This window comes from Impatiens glandulifera, chromosome 7 (genome assembly GCF_907164915.1).
Source record: "Impatiens glandulifera chromosome 7, dImpGla2.1, whole genome shotgun sequence".
NCBI lineage: Eukaryota > Viridiplantae > Streptophyta > Magnoliopsida > Ericales > Balsaminaceae > Impatiens > Impatiens glandulifera.
The window spans coordinates 12,487,718-12,503,348 of NC_061868.1; positions in this window are offsets into that span (position 1 = coordinate 12,487,718).

Consider the following 15,631-nt stretch of genomic DNA (forward strand, 5'->3'; position numbering starts at 1 on the left):
GACAAGTTTAAGCCAATAAACTTTGTTAGAAGGAGTTTAACTGATAAAGAGATTGATTTAGTTGTAAGGACTTAACCTTAAAAGATGAGATTATTTATGTTCCGCTAATTATAAGATGACTGAAACCCAGGAAGGAAGCAACTAGCAAGTCTAGCAAATCAAAACCTGACAAGAAGTCAAGGTGTTTAAGAGAAAAGCCATCCTCTACGATTAACAGTTCAGCTGCTAGCAGGAAGACGTCTGCTAAGAATAAATCATACGCATTAATCACAACACAACATGAGAAATCCATCAAGATAACTCAAATATGGATTCCTAAGGGACTGATTGATCGAGGACCCAAGTGAATGTGGGTACCAAAAGATTGTAAATATGTATTTGTATAGGTACAACAAATAAGCTTCTTGGAGGAATCAGTATGGTACCTGGACAGTGGATGTTCCAGACACATGATTGGAGATAGACGACTTCTGACTGAAATTACGGATTGCTCAAGGCTTAAGATTACATTTGGGGACAACATCAAGGGTAAGACCATTGGTAAGGATAAGATTATCCATGGTAATCTAACCATCAACAATGTGCTACTTGTTGAAAACTTGTGTTATAACCTGATTAGTATAATCAAATTATGTGATAATGGATTTACTATTGATTTTCAAACACATGCATGTCTGGTTAAGGATTAGTAGGGTAACACTCTGCTAACCGTAAGTAGAGTAGGAAATTCTTACAAAATGAACTAGAAAAATAAGATATCTAATCCCATATGAATGATTGCAAAAAATGATCAAAAGTGACTATGGCATAGGAGATTAAATCATCTTAATTTTAAAACCATTAATAACATTTGTTTGCATGATCTAGTTTTGGTTTACCTAATTTGAAGTTCTCAAAGGACAAGGTCTGTCCTACTTATCAGTTAGGCAAGCAGAGTAAATCATCGTTCAAGAGTAAAGGGAAATCTCAATCCAACCGGTGCTTGTAACTTTTACATATGGATATATTCGATCAAATTTCTGTAAAGAGTTTAGGAGGAATGAGATTCAACCTAGTTATTATTGATGTTTTTTCAAGATTTACTTGGGTTATGTTTTTGCAATCTAAGGAACAAACGACTGAAAGTTTGATTAAGATTCTTATGAGACTTCAAAACGAAAAATCTTTGAGCATTATCAAGATTAGAAGTGATCGGGGAACCGAGCTCACTAACAGACGCCAATCAATTTGATGAAATCATTTCGGAAGGCAACATTGAGAAAGAATGGAAGAAACTAGTTAAGGTGGAGAAGAGAGTCCTAAAATGGGTTAAGATAGATGAGGTCTCTAAAGCCCTCAAAAGAAAAGATCTTGGGACATATTCTTTTCCCCATGATTGAGGCAAGAAAATCAAACTTCAACCCGCTCGATAGGGATGCTCTTGCTGAGCAGAATGCTTTGAAGTGACTAGACCAGATTATGAACAACTATTGCTCAATAGTCCTTCAACACGTTCATAACACTAAGTCTTCCAGGTTGAATCTGTTTGATGATTTGTCTAGTCAAGATGAGGCGATGGAGATTTTTGAAGGTGATCAGATTATTTCGGAAGAAGAGCGGCAGACTGCTGCCTATCTTGTTGATCTGTCCAATATTTCTTTTAAAGAAAAGCGGCTAATGGTCTAGCGTATTGTTGAACAGACCTCGATCTTGGTTCAATTTGAAATTAATTTGGAAGAAGAGGAGGTTGTTGTTGAAGCTATTCAATTGCCTATTCAACAAAATGAGACATCTAAGGTGACTCCTCCTATTCTTGAAGTAGAACAATCTTCATTGGTTGATGAAGAATCAACAAAGATTGCTGATCGGTCTCTTGAATCAGAGGCTAAGGGGGAACCCTTGACGGAGAAAGAGTCCGAGAAGATTCTCTCTACTGAGGGGGAACAATCTGATAAAGATGAGTCATCCTCATCTTAGGAAGAAGCACAATCTCCACCATTGGAAGAAAGCCCAATTCCTCCTCCTCGATCATCACCTATCAAGACTCCGACTGATGTTGTTGACAAAGTTGTTGATTTACCTTTTCACTCTGAAGGTATTTCAGAAGGTATTCATCAGGTATGTGCTGATATTTTAAACGAACCAGATCAGTCTCAGGATGGATCAAAGACACCCTCTTCCCTTCTAAAAGATAAAGAACTAGAGCGTTCTTTACAAATAAATGTGCATGTTAGTCCCATTCGCACTGCCCCAACTTGTTCCCAAGCCGTGTCCTCGGCTGCTCGATCTTCTGAAGAAGCTTCTCCCAGAGGAGCAAACTTTTGTATTCCATTTTGGATGCGATGAATTCTATTCAACAGAATATGCTGGACATGCAGTCCAAATTGGCTAATCTTGAGAAGGGGTCTACTCAATGTAAAGAAGATGTGTCTTCTATTCTTAATTTCCAGAGAGAAACAGAGAGAACCATGAAGAGGAATACTTATGAAGTAAACATCTTGAACACTCAGATCAAGAAGTTTGAAAAGAATTTACTCAATCGACAATCGAAGCATCATGCTGAAACCATGAATTTCACTGTGGAGCTTCACCAAGAAATTTCATCAGGAATTGAACTTATTCGGGCTCAAATGATGGAGATGTGAAACGCGTTGAATAGAGCAGAGGCTGAGCGACTTGAGCAAGTTAACACAGTTGCAAGGGAATTTCAAGATAAAGAAGAAGCTGGAGCTGTTGCTGAGAAGGAACGAGCCCTTATTGCTGCCGAACCTGATAATGTTAAAAAGGGGGAAGGAAGCTCAAGAGGAAGAGGAAGAGGAACTCGTTCGAAATCAAAGTGAAAAGCTGCTGCTGCTGAAGAAGGCGATGACGGTTGTAGACCAACAAAAAGAGGTTCAGGACGTGGAAGAGACAGAGGTGGTGGCAGTGGAGGCCCGATCATTCGTTTCCATGACATCATAACCAGAAACTCATTGCTAGAAGGTGACGCTGATCCAAACATGAAAGGGAAGGACCCTAAATCTCCTTATTTGTTTTTCATACATTAAAATTCTGCATGAATACTATGGTGAACTACTTTGATTTCAATTTCATTTTGATGGGTATTTATATTACTTTATTAAGATTGCATGGTTTTAACATCATCAAAAACGGGGAAATTGTTGGGGAAAAGTAAAACCAAAGTAAAGAAAATAGTTAGTTAAGTGAGAAGTAATTAACATAGAAATCAAAAGATATGAAACATTAAACAACATAAATTTGATAATGTTTAGAACAGAATCTAGATGATGTTTACAACGGAATTTTTATGATGTTTAGTTGTGAATAAAGCTAAATGATTCAATTAGAATGAAGCTAAGTTGTTTATTTGTTTCTATGCAGGTGCATCAGATTATGTTAACTTAGACGTGATCTAAGTAGGCTAATTAGATGAAGTTAGACGTTGTAGTCTAACTCCATTAGACGTGGTAGTCTAATGAGATGCGAAGTTAGACGTTGTAGTCTAACTCCATTAGACATGGTAGTCTAATGGGATGCAAAGTTAGACGTTGTAGTCTAACTCCATTAGACGTTGTAGTCTAACTCCATTAGACGTGGTAGTCTAATGAGATGCGAAGTTAGACGTTGACGTCTAACTTCTTCAGACAAGTCTGAAGGGATGCAAAGTTATACATTAAAATCTAACTCCATTAGACGTGGTAGTCTAATGCGATGCGAAGTTAGACGTTGACGTCTAACTTCTTCAGACAAGTCTGAAGGGATACGAAGTTAAACGTTGAAGTCTAACTCTATTAGACGTGGTAGTCTAATAGGATGCGTAGTTAGACGTTGTAGTCTAACTCCTTCAGACAAGTCTGAAGGGAAACGTAGTTAGACGGTGACGTCTAACTCCATTAGACTTGATAGTCTAATGGAATACGTAGTTAGACGAGGATGTCTAACTCCATTAGACTTGGTGGTCTAATGGAACGTAGAGTTATACGTAGACGTCTAACTCCCTTAGACTTGGTAGTCTAATGGAGCACGTCTAATGTATCGCTTCAACAGTCGTTTGTTAGCATAAGTCTAACCACGATCAACTAGCCGTCTGCTACTCCTACTCCACTTACTTTTGTGGAGTCTGACAAGGCAGCTAATTGTATCCAATGAACGAACGTCATGTGCGCAAATATCCTTCCAACAGTTTGACCAGTACAAGACAATTTCAGAAGGATATTCGGCGCACTACCAATTCGGTACGGTCACGATCCATGTTGCTCAGAGTCTGCAGATTTCTGATATTATGGGAGGCATTCCAATGGACGCTTGCCACATGTCCATAAAGAAGATTCGACCGTTGGTGTCCTTCTACTACAAATAGATGCCCAAGGACAACAGACGAATCACTTGTTACCTTGCAAGTTTATTGAATTCACAAACTTACTCTTGCACTTACTGATTTCTTACATTCTTCAAGTTCAAGAGAGAAAGAATCAATTACTGTCTAGCTGTGAGAATATTGTAAGTTGAACAGAGGTTGTTCTGTTCAACATAGAGTTATCTAGTTCAGTAAACTGTATTTGATTCAAAGTATTCAGTGGATATCCTTCCGGTTGTGGAAGAAGGGGTGACATAGGAGGGTTTGCTTTGAACATCAATAAACAACTCCCTGTGTTCTTTACTTTTTGTCATTCAACTTTCATTGGTTCAAAACTTCAAATCCGACGAATATTTCCGCACTTGAAACCGTTTCAAGAGTTCGAAGGATTTGTGAAGAATAGAAACATATTTTAACTTCTAACAAAGTTAAAATCGAACTGAAATATATAAGCTGTTAACAATAGTCAGACCCTAGTCTCTATATTGTTAGCATCGATCCTATCAAATTTCATTGTCATTTAGAATTTTGGGTAGATATTTTTCCGACACTACTTTATTGGTTTATTTGACTTGATCTCTTTCATCCCTCATTATTATAAAACTCAAATGTGTTCGTATTTGAAGTTACCTTACAAATTGTGTAATTGTTGGATATTTTCATCCTAATTTTAATTTTTGTAAATTTGTTCTATCTAAAATTTAATTTATTAATTTTTAATTTTTTAGATATTATTTATTATTATTTGTAAATTATTGTTGAACCGATTATTTGACCTAACGAGAATTAATTCTTTATAAAAAAATATTTAATAAAATATTCAACATATATATTTTAATTTATATATTTTTCAAGCCTATATTGTATTTTGTGTTTCTAAATAAATAGGAATCAATCATGTGAGAATACTCACTCCAATAATCTATTCTAGTATATCATAGTCTGACATGATGAAAACATTGATTACTGGACTTTATTTATGTGGTCAGGATATAGGAAGTCATCAATATAGGAGATACTTCAACGAAAGACATATCAACTTTATTTATCTATAGAAAATAAAAAGGAACTCAAATAGTACTAACAATAATGGGATAAGTTGAAAATTTGAAAATAAAGCTAGTCATCACTTAATTCAAATAATGGGATAAGTTAGTTTGGTTATTCAAATAATTATAATCCTGACTCTTCTATACATCACTTAATTCATTACAAAAATATAAAAATACTTTATATTTTAAATTATTATTTTTTATTTTATCATTAATACCCTTAAATCTTTTTACAAAAAAAATATTTACTTTTCAAAATTATCACAAATCATAATTATTTGAATAATTTCAATCCAAACAATTTATAGTGTTAAAAACTACTCTACAAGAGTTGATACTTTAGTAATCAATTAAGAGCCTATAGAGATTATATTTAAGAAAGTAAAAAAAATGTTAAAAAATGTTAATTTCTTGTACAATGTGGAGAGTGGGAGAGGATATGTTGTATCCCAGATTGAGCCCAATCTCTACCACTTTTCAAATTAGAAAAAAAATCCACAAGAACTTGTTACCTTGAAGTCTTAATTTGAGGTTAACTTTTTTCAATCCAAGTACATTTTCATACTCACTATATATTCATTTTCAATCCTTATATTATAAAATTGATAATATGTTTTCAACCAACAATCCAACAATATCAATATTATTTGTGGAGTATTTTCTTTTTTTACATGTTTTTATTGTTGTCTGGGGTGTCAGACCATAGTCACCCTGCCATTTCATTTATTTATTCTAAAGTTGTTACTATAATTTTTATTTTTATTTTATAAAATTGTTGCTTATATTATAAAATGGTATCTTATCTTATTTTAAGTTAGTTTTAATGTTATTATGGATTTAATCAGATTTTTAAAATCACAACATGCCAATGGCTTTGATATGTTGTAAAATGAGAAATACGCATTAATTTCCAGGTAATGACTACTCTTCTTCCACGAAGCATCATGGTCCATGTTTTTAATAAATGATAAATTATTTTGAGTCTTTAATATTCTTCATTTTTGTTAAACTAAATCTATAAAATTCTTTCATTTTAATAAATGACTTATTTTGCGGAGCAATGTATTATTTGTATACATATGTAAATATTATTACTAATTATAATAAATCGAATGTGAATTATGATTGCAATTATTTACGTGGTTTATAAATTAAATCATTTAGGTTGTTGATCTTATATATAGTAGTAGGTGATTATAAGTTTTTAAAAATTATTTTAAGTGTTTGTTTTCCTATTTTCATCTTCTTTTGTTACATGTCTTTTTGTTATATCAAACAAAAATATTAATTACACCCACTCAACTAAGACATGACAACGCGGAATAAAAATGGGGTCCACAATTGGACTTATTTGAAAAGAGAGTAATCCCTATATGGTTTGGGATGACCTAGCCCATAAAACAAATTGTTATAATTTTTTTATTTAACTTATTATATGATATGCTATATTGTAAATATATAATAGTTTAGTAATATATTTTTTATATATTGAAAGTTAACATGATCCTCACCCACAACTATGATTTTAACTTCAATTTATGGTGTTGGTGTTCTAGGTTGAAAATCAAACCTAAAAGACTAAAACCTGTAATTTTTATAAATATAATTAACAAAAGTAATAGTATGACCACAATATTTTGACCTTAGTTTGAGTAGTTTTTTAATTTATTCTTTTAGGATGCCATGACAAAGGCTGTCAAAATCGAGAGTTTACGTAGAATCGTTAGCCGGTTGTAAACTCGTTAAATCTAGAGTTTACGTGAAATCGTAAGAGTTTAATTTGAAAAAATAATAGTTATATATTATTATTATTTTTATATATAATTAAATATTTTATACTTAACCAATTTTAAGAAATTATATACTTTCATGTAAAATTAATTAAATAATAATAATAAATAAATAACACTATAAAAAATTATAATTACAAAATTAATTATATTAATTAATTAATTTAAATAACCAATAACTTTATTTTTTAAATATAAATTTGATTTTTTAAAGTAAAATCGTATAGAATCGTAAAATCGAAATTATTTGTAAACTCGTAAAATCGTAAAATCTTATTATCGTAAATTTAAAATCGTAAGAGTTTACCTATTTAAGAGTTTACTTATAATCAGACTCGTTAACCTAATGTGAAATCGTAAAATCGTAAGATTTTAAGATTTAACTCGAGATTTTAATAGCCTTGGCCATGACCCAATGTTTTATTATTACATCATTAAAATTAAATATATGTTATAAATTATTATTTAATATTTTAATAGATTTGTTTTCATTTATTAATTCCTTATTTCTAATTTAAGTGAGGATAAATGATGTTTATTGGCAGGGAGCAATGCATTATTTGTATACATATGCAAAATTTACTATTAATTAAAAAAATTGAATGTGAATTATTATTGCAATTATTATGTGGCTTATAAATGAAATAACGTAAGATGTTTGATTTTGTGAAATATCCTTTTCTTTTTTCTTTTAATTTTTATGAAAGATTGAGGTTGTTGATCTTATAGAGATTTGCAAAATACCAAAGAGTACCGAACTTCCATCCACAAGAATTCAAGACCATCTCTGTTTCCAGAATTTTACTTAGGCTATAGCCAACCTTCTAATTTTTATTATATAATAAAAAATAAATCTAATGATACAGATAAAGTTTTGTATGTACAGATATTACAGCCAGGTGTCATGATTTTTTTTATATCATACAATAATAAAATAGTATACCACTAAAATTTATATAATTATTATATAATAATAAAATAGTCAATTTGGCTCACCTATATAATTTATTCATAATTTACAAATGTTTGTGTTCTAACCCTAACACTAATAATTAGCCTTCTATATTTTAGGGCAAAGATATAAGTACATCGTAATCCGTTAAAATATATTTTTTTTGCACTCTATCAGTTTAGATTTAAATTGATTCTTTTATCGAATCGGTATAATTTTAGCGCTATGTTTTTTTATCTATTGTTTTATTAGTATCGTAGTGTTATAACAATTTGTATGTATATGAATTATTTTTATACTATTCATTATCTGATTATAATTATAATTATAATTATATATATATATATATATATATATATATATATATATATATATATATATATATATATATATATATATATATATATATATATATTGAAATCTTTAAATACAACAATTTTTTTAATGACGAATACAGAGTGGAAGAGAAAACATAATATTCTATCTTTTTTAAGCGAATAATTGATAATCATTCGTTATATGAGCCGATTGAAATAAATACAATAATTTCTGATAAGAAGTTAAAATCTCCTCCTAAATCTAAAAAAAGTTGAGATTGATGAAACTACATTTAACGAAATCCTAGATTACGTGTTTCTCTATGACATATTTCATGATCATCTACATTTATAAGTATTTTTTTTCAAATATAAACATAGATTCAATTATTCATGAATGATATACTTTTAAAAATCATTGATTCCAACTTCCATAAGAAAAGTATGCATACTTAGCTTTTATTATTATTATGCTATATTGATTTTTGTGAAAAACAATTAGCCGGGTAGAATTTAAATCATGACTCTTGGCAGTAATAATATTCTCTTAGACTAAATTCCTGGTCACCCACGAACAATTTACCAATTTTCATCGTTTGAAGCACAATTTCACCAGAAATATCGAAGCATATGATAGTGACAAAACCCATGGTGGCACAAGATGACAAGTTTTGAGGGTGAGCAACATGACCATCATCACTGGATAGCGATTCCATCTCGTCATTCCAGTAAGAGAGTGTAAGACTGATGGCCAAAGGCACACCCTACTAGTAAACAATAACCAATATTGAGAGTGCGGTTACTAGAAAGACAACCATACCTCGAGGTCTCAACAAGCTTCCTATAAATAAACTCATTTGATTTTCCATTGAGGGTTTTCTCTTCATTTCTGGTAGTGATTTGTCATGGTTCTTGTGCCTAAAATGCATAAATACGCCTATAATAACAAAGATTGAAATACACAATGACAATGTATCCATGTAACTCATTGGGCTAAGAATCCAAGACTGCAACCATTCAGGTTACAATTCACCTTTCTTATCAGTACCCCAATTTTTGTATCACAACCAACATATGTAACTATCTTCCATCTAGTCCCACAAATAATTTAGCAATGGAATTTATGATAAATTAGAAAACTAATGAGGTAAATGAACTGATATAATCAATTATGGGGTGTATGAAAAAATTCAATTGATTATGATATATGATTAATCAACTAGTTACGAAGTCCTACATATGCAAGGGTGGGAGACAAAAAAAAAGTATAGTCTTCAAAATTTGTGTGACAAGACAGAGAGATCTAATAAAAAATAACTTTTAACCGGAGAAAAAAACTCCCAGTGAAAGCCAATATTCTCTTGGTGATAGTTTTTACCGAGGGCGATAAATGCTCTCAAAGGATGCCAGTGATTCCTCTCTCAGTGAAGCAAAAATTATTATCACCGAGAGCAATTAGTGCTCTCGGCAATATTTCAAGTCTTTTACCGAAAGCCTTTCTTTAGCTCTCGGTGATATTTTAACTCTTTCTTCAACTTCATCTCAATAACTCCGATGAAAGTAGGGGAACCAGATGATATTAGAACTGAAATCTCCCCTATGGTGTTTTTAAGTTATTTAGTTTTAAACTAGTACCTGTTTTAGATCATCTTATCAGAATCATGAAAAACTTATAAGATCGACAACAAGTTTTAGACAATAAAAAACTGAACCTAATAAAGAAGGCAAAAAGCAATGTTTCCTACGGTCGATCCCCGATCGAATGTTTCTTCGATCTGAAAAGTGACAAACATCTTTCAGGAATTAGAACAAGTATAGGAAGATATAAATATATTGACAGAATTTTTAAAACCAAAGTATAATAAAACCAAAATGACAATGAGGGTTTACAAGGAATAAATAAAATGCTGCAAAAGGCAAAGGATGGAGAACGGAAGAAGTCTCCTTCGAGTAGGATCCAGAAAAGTGATTGAAAGTAAGCTTAGCGACGCTATTCTGAGCTGATTTAATATTTTGACAAATATTGGAGGACTAGAAGCTAACATCATTGACAATAACTATAGAATTGAAGCACGGTTCGTGATCTAGACCATCTCTTGAATTCGAATACTCGAGAAGTGTCCATAGATTCCATTTAAATAAATGGTTAAGTTCAGATTTTTGCATTTTGTCTTTTTCTTACAGAAGAAGAGGACACCAACGATTGCAAAAGATGAGGAAGAGTGGAAGAAGAAATACCTCTATGTCATTTTGTGTATTTTGCCTTCTTCTTACAGAAGGCGCCACCAATTGTAAAAGATGAGGAATAGAGGATGAAGAAATACCTTTTTGTCGATTTGAGCGCCGAGAAGAGGATCGATCGAGAGGAAGAAGAAAAAAGAAGCGGTCGCATGTGTTTTAGGGCAAAATAGAATATTATCACTAAGAGCGTTGTCAGGTGCTCTTGGTGATAATAATTATGAGAGAAACTCTTTTCTCTTTGTAATATTAATAAATATCATTGAAGGCAATCATTTTCTCTCGGTGATATTAATATTGTCGAGAGCATTCTATCGCTCTTGGAGATAGTTCTCAATAATTGTGCTTATTCTATTAATGAGTGAAGAGGATTTAGGATGATATAGAATAGAAGGGCTGATCTGTACAATCCCAAATTATATATATATATAACAATAACGTCATGAAATATCATCGTTATAAAAGTATTTCCGTTGTTAAAGAGAAATAACGATAAAAAACTAGGTATATTTTATTTATTTGCTTAATATTATTATTATTTTAGTCTAAGTAGATTTTGTAAATAGTTTTTAGCATGGGTAGATATCATATAGTGACTTGATTCACTATAAAATGAAGAAAGGAAATTTTGACATAACAAGATAATGAGAAAAAAAATCGATCTCAGATAACCAAAGAAGAGAAGCAGGTAAATTACCTTGGAACCATATTGAAGAAAAGGCTTATTTGGACGTTCATCAAAATCCAGCCCGTCGTCACTTCTACAAACAAATAAACCATTTCCCTTTATAAAATTAGTACCTTTAACTTTAATTTCACTATTATTTAAAAGATTACATATAAATACTGATAGGATCGGCTTAATCAATAGAGACGGGGTCTGGCGATTGATGAAGGCTTATGAAAAACGGTTTGAAAGAAATATTTTTAGGGATTTAATTCATTTTCTATTCTACGCAAACCCTTGTAAACACTTGAAACAGAATCAAGTGCGGAAATGTTTACTTAGGTTTGAAGCTTAAGATGAAAAATGAGAAGATGACAGAAAAGAACAACACAACAGTTTGTTTATGAATGTTCGGAGCAAACTCTCCTACGTCACCCCTTCTTCCAACCACTGGAAGGATTCACTATAATATGATTCGAATCAAATACAGTTTGCACACACTTAGCTCACTGTTGAACAGAACACACTCTGTTCAACTTACAAGATGAAAAATATCACTCAGCTAAATGATGCTTTGATTCTAACTCTCTCTTGATTAACTCAGAGTACAATCAGGAAAACAACTCACAATATGAATATTCAAAGGCTTGATTTCTCAGTAATTCCAGTAAGCAATCGATCGAGAGATTGTCCGTTGTCCTTAGGAATCTTTAAATATGCACAGGTACCAATTGTCGAATCTTCAGAATGATATGTGTCACTCTTCTATTGGAACGCCTCCATAATATACAGCAGACTCTGAATACAAGGATCGTGGCCGTACATAGCAAGTAGTGCGCCGAATATTCCTCAGAGATTGACCTGCAAAACAAGTAGTGGGAAATATATTCGCTTACGTGTCAGTTGTTGATTGGTTGCATCGGGCTGTCATACTGATCTTCACTAGAAAGTGGAGCAGGAGTAGCGTACAACTGTTGCACGTGGATAGACGGGTGCTAGCTTCAAGCAACTACTTAAGAAAAGCATTGGACATATTTCAATTAGACGACCTCGTCTAATGAAATCAAACGTCCCCGTCTAATAACAGAATCCATTAGACCACCTAGTCTAACGGGATTAGACTTACGTCTAATTACAATCACTTCAGACTGATCTGAAGGAGTTAGACTACACGTCTAACTTTCACCAGTTAGACTGCACGTCTAACTTTCTCTTTCTATTAGACTACACGTCTAACTCCATGAGTTAGACTGCACGTCTAATTACGTTCCACTTCAGACTAATCTGAAGGAGTTAGACTACATGTCTAACTTTCACAATCCATAAGACTACACATCTAACTCCATGAGTTAGACTTCACGTCTAATTATGAGTCCATTAGACTGCACGTCTAACACCACGAGTTAGACTGCACGTCTAATTCCGAATCTATTAGATTGGACGTCTAATTACGGATTCATTAGACTGCACGTCTAACTCCACGAGTTAGACTGCACGTCTAATTACAGATTCATTAGACTGCACGTCTAATTCCGAATCCATTAGACTGCACGTCTAACTCCACGAGTTAGACTGCACGTCTAATTATGAGTCCATTAGACTACACGTCTAATTCCGAATCCATTAGACTGAACGTCTAATTACGGATTCATTAGACTGCACGTCTAACTCCACGAGTTAGACTGCACGTCTAATTACGGATTCTTTAGTAACTCCACAAGTTAGACTACACGTCTAACTCCACGAGTTAGACTGCACGTCTAATTCCGAATCCATTAGACTGCACGTCTAACTCCGCTTAATTAGACTTCACGTCTAATTTCGCTAGTTAGATTGCATGTCTAACTTTGTGCATCTAATACCAAATCGGTCTAATGAACCTCATTAGAACCAAGTCTGATGAAATTGTTTTTCAATACACCTACATCAAAAACAATTAGACGCATATATAATGTGATCCTTAACCAGGCATGCATGAGTTTGAAAATCAACAAAAAATCATTATCACATAATTGACTAATGTTGATCAGGTTATAACACAAGTTTTCAACAAGTAGCATGTTGTTGATGGTTAGATGACCATGGATAATCTTACCCTTATCCATGGTCATACCTTGTTGTTATCACCAAAGGTGATCTTAGGACCTGAGCAGTCTGTTATTACAGTTAGAAATTGTCTATCCCTATTCATGTGTCTAAAACATCCACTGTCCAGATACCAAACTGAATCCTCCAGACAATTAATCTGATGTACCTACACAAAAAATTATTTACAACTTTTTGGTACCCACATTCACTCGGGTCCTCAGTCAATCAGTCCCTTAGGGATCCATATTTGAGTAATTCTGATAGATTTCTCTTTTTGTGTTGTGATAAGTGCATATGATTTAGGCTTAACAGACGTCTTCCTGCTAGCAGTTGAACTCTTAACCTTAGAGTATTGTTTTTGTTTGAAACTCCTCGACTTCTTGTCAGCTTTTAGTTTGCCAGACTTGCTGGATGTTTTCTTCCTAGGTTTCAGCCAACTTACAGTCGACGGAACATAAATAATCTCATGTTTTAAGGTTAGATCCTCACAACTTGGATCAGTTCCTTTATTAGTTAAACTCATTCTAACAAAGTTAATTGGCTTAAACCTGTTTGTTGTTGAGTTTAACTTCTTACAGGACTTGTCTGCGTTAACACTATCAAATCCTAAACCGAATTTGCATCTGGAAGGCCTCATCATATAAATTTGTTGTCTGACAGCGTCTACAGACTTTGTCCATGAACTGACTATATATGTTAAACGTTGGTTTTTAGATGAAAGAGCTTGAATCTTTTCATTGAGCGTTTCGTCCGCTTTGTTTTTAGAAACATTTGGTTTAGAAACTTGAGATGAAACAGAGTTATTGGTTTCATATTTTGATTTCATTTCATTAAATGAGTTTGATAACTTCTTGTACTCAATGACCATGTCATTGAGTGCAACAGTTAAATCATCTCTAGTAAAATCTTTTGAGGAAAAGTCGAATACCTTGGTTTGGTCGTCTGGCATCAAGCATGTGACGGCTTCGTTCTCGCTATCGCTAGGTGAGTCATCTAAGTCTCTATCGGCCCACTTTGACTTGCGTTCAATGCTCATAAGAACCTTCTATTCTTTCCGGTTCTCCTTTATTTGATCGTTACAACCATATATTTGAATCAGCTTCTCCCAAATTTCTTTAGCAGAGGAGCATGACTTGTTCTTATTGAATATGTTCATGTCGATCGACTTGTACAAGATATCTTTGGCGACGTAGTCCAGGTTGTTCATCATCTTATCTTCAGTCGTCCAATTACATCTTGGCTTCTCAATATTTATAGGACCATTAGTGATGACATACCACATGTCGTAATCAAGGGCTGCCAAATGCGCTTGAATTCTCATCATCCAATAGTCATAGTTTTCCTTTGAGAGCAAAGGAATGTGGTTGACGACAGACATGTTTCAGGTTCTTGTTGCTTGAGAATATAAAACGAGGCTTTAATACCACTTGTTAGGATCAGTGCTAACAATAGAGACTATGATCTGACTATTGATAATAGCATATGATAAACGATTCAATAATAATCTTGTGAGGGCTTAGTATCTGAATATATTCTTTACAAATCCTTTGAACCCTTGAAACAGATACAAGTGCGGAAGTGTTCGTCGATTTTGAAGCTTTGAACCGATACAAGATAAATGACAGAAAGTAAAGAAAATAGAGAGTTTTATGGATGTTCAGAGATAAAACTCCTACGTCACCCCTTCTACCACAACCGGAAAGATATCCAATAAATACTTTGAATCAAATACAACTTACTAAGCTAACTAACTCTCTCTTGAACAGAACAACCTCTGTTCAACTTAAAATATTCTCAACAATATTCTCATAGCTAGACAGTAATTGATTCTCTCTCTTGAGATTGAATGATAATAGAGATTAGTAAGAGCAAGAGTAAACTTGTGAATTTGGTGACCGAGAGATCGAGAGGTTGTTAGACCCGAGAGATCGAGAAGTTGTTAGACCTAGAGATCGAGAGGTTGTTAGACCGAGAGATTGAGAGGTTGTTAGAACGAGAGATTGAGAGGTTGTTAGACCGAGAGATTTGTCCGTTTTCCTTGAGCATCTATTTGTAGTAGAAGGACACCAACGGTCAAATATTCTTCATGGACACGTGGCAAGTGTCCGTTGGAAGGCCGCCCATAGTACTAGAATACAGTAGATTCTGAGCAAATGGATCATGGCCGTACTGAACTGGTAGTGCACCGAAT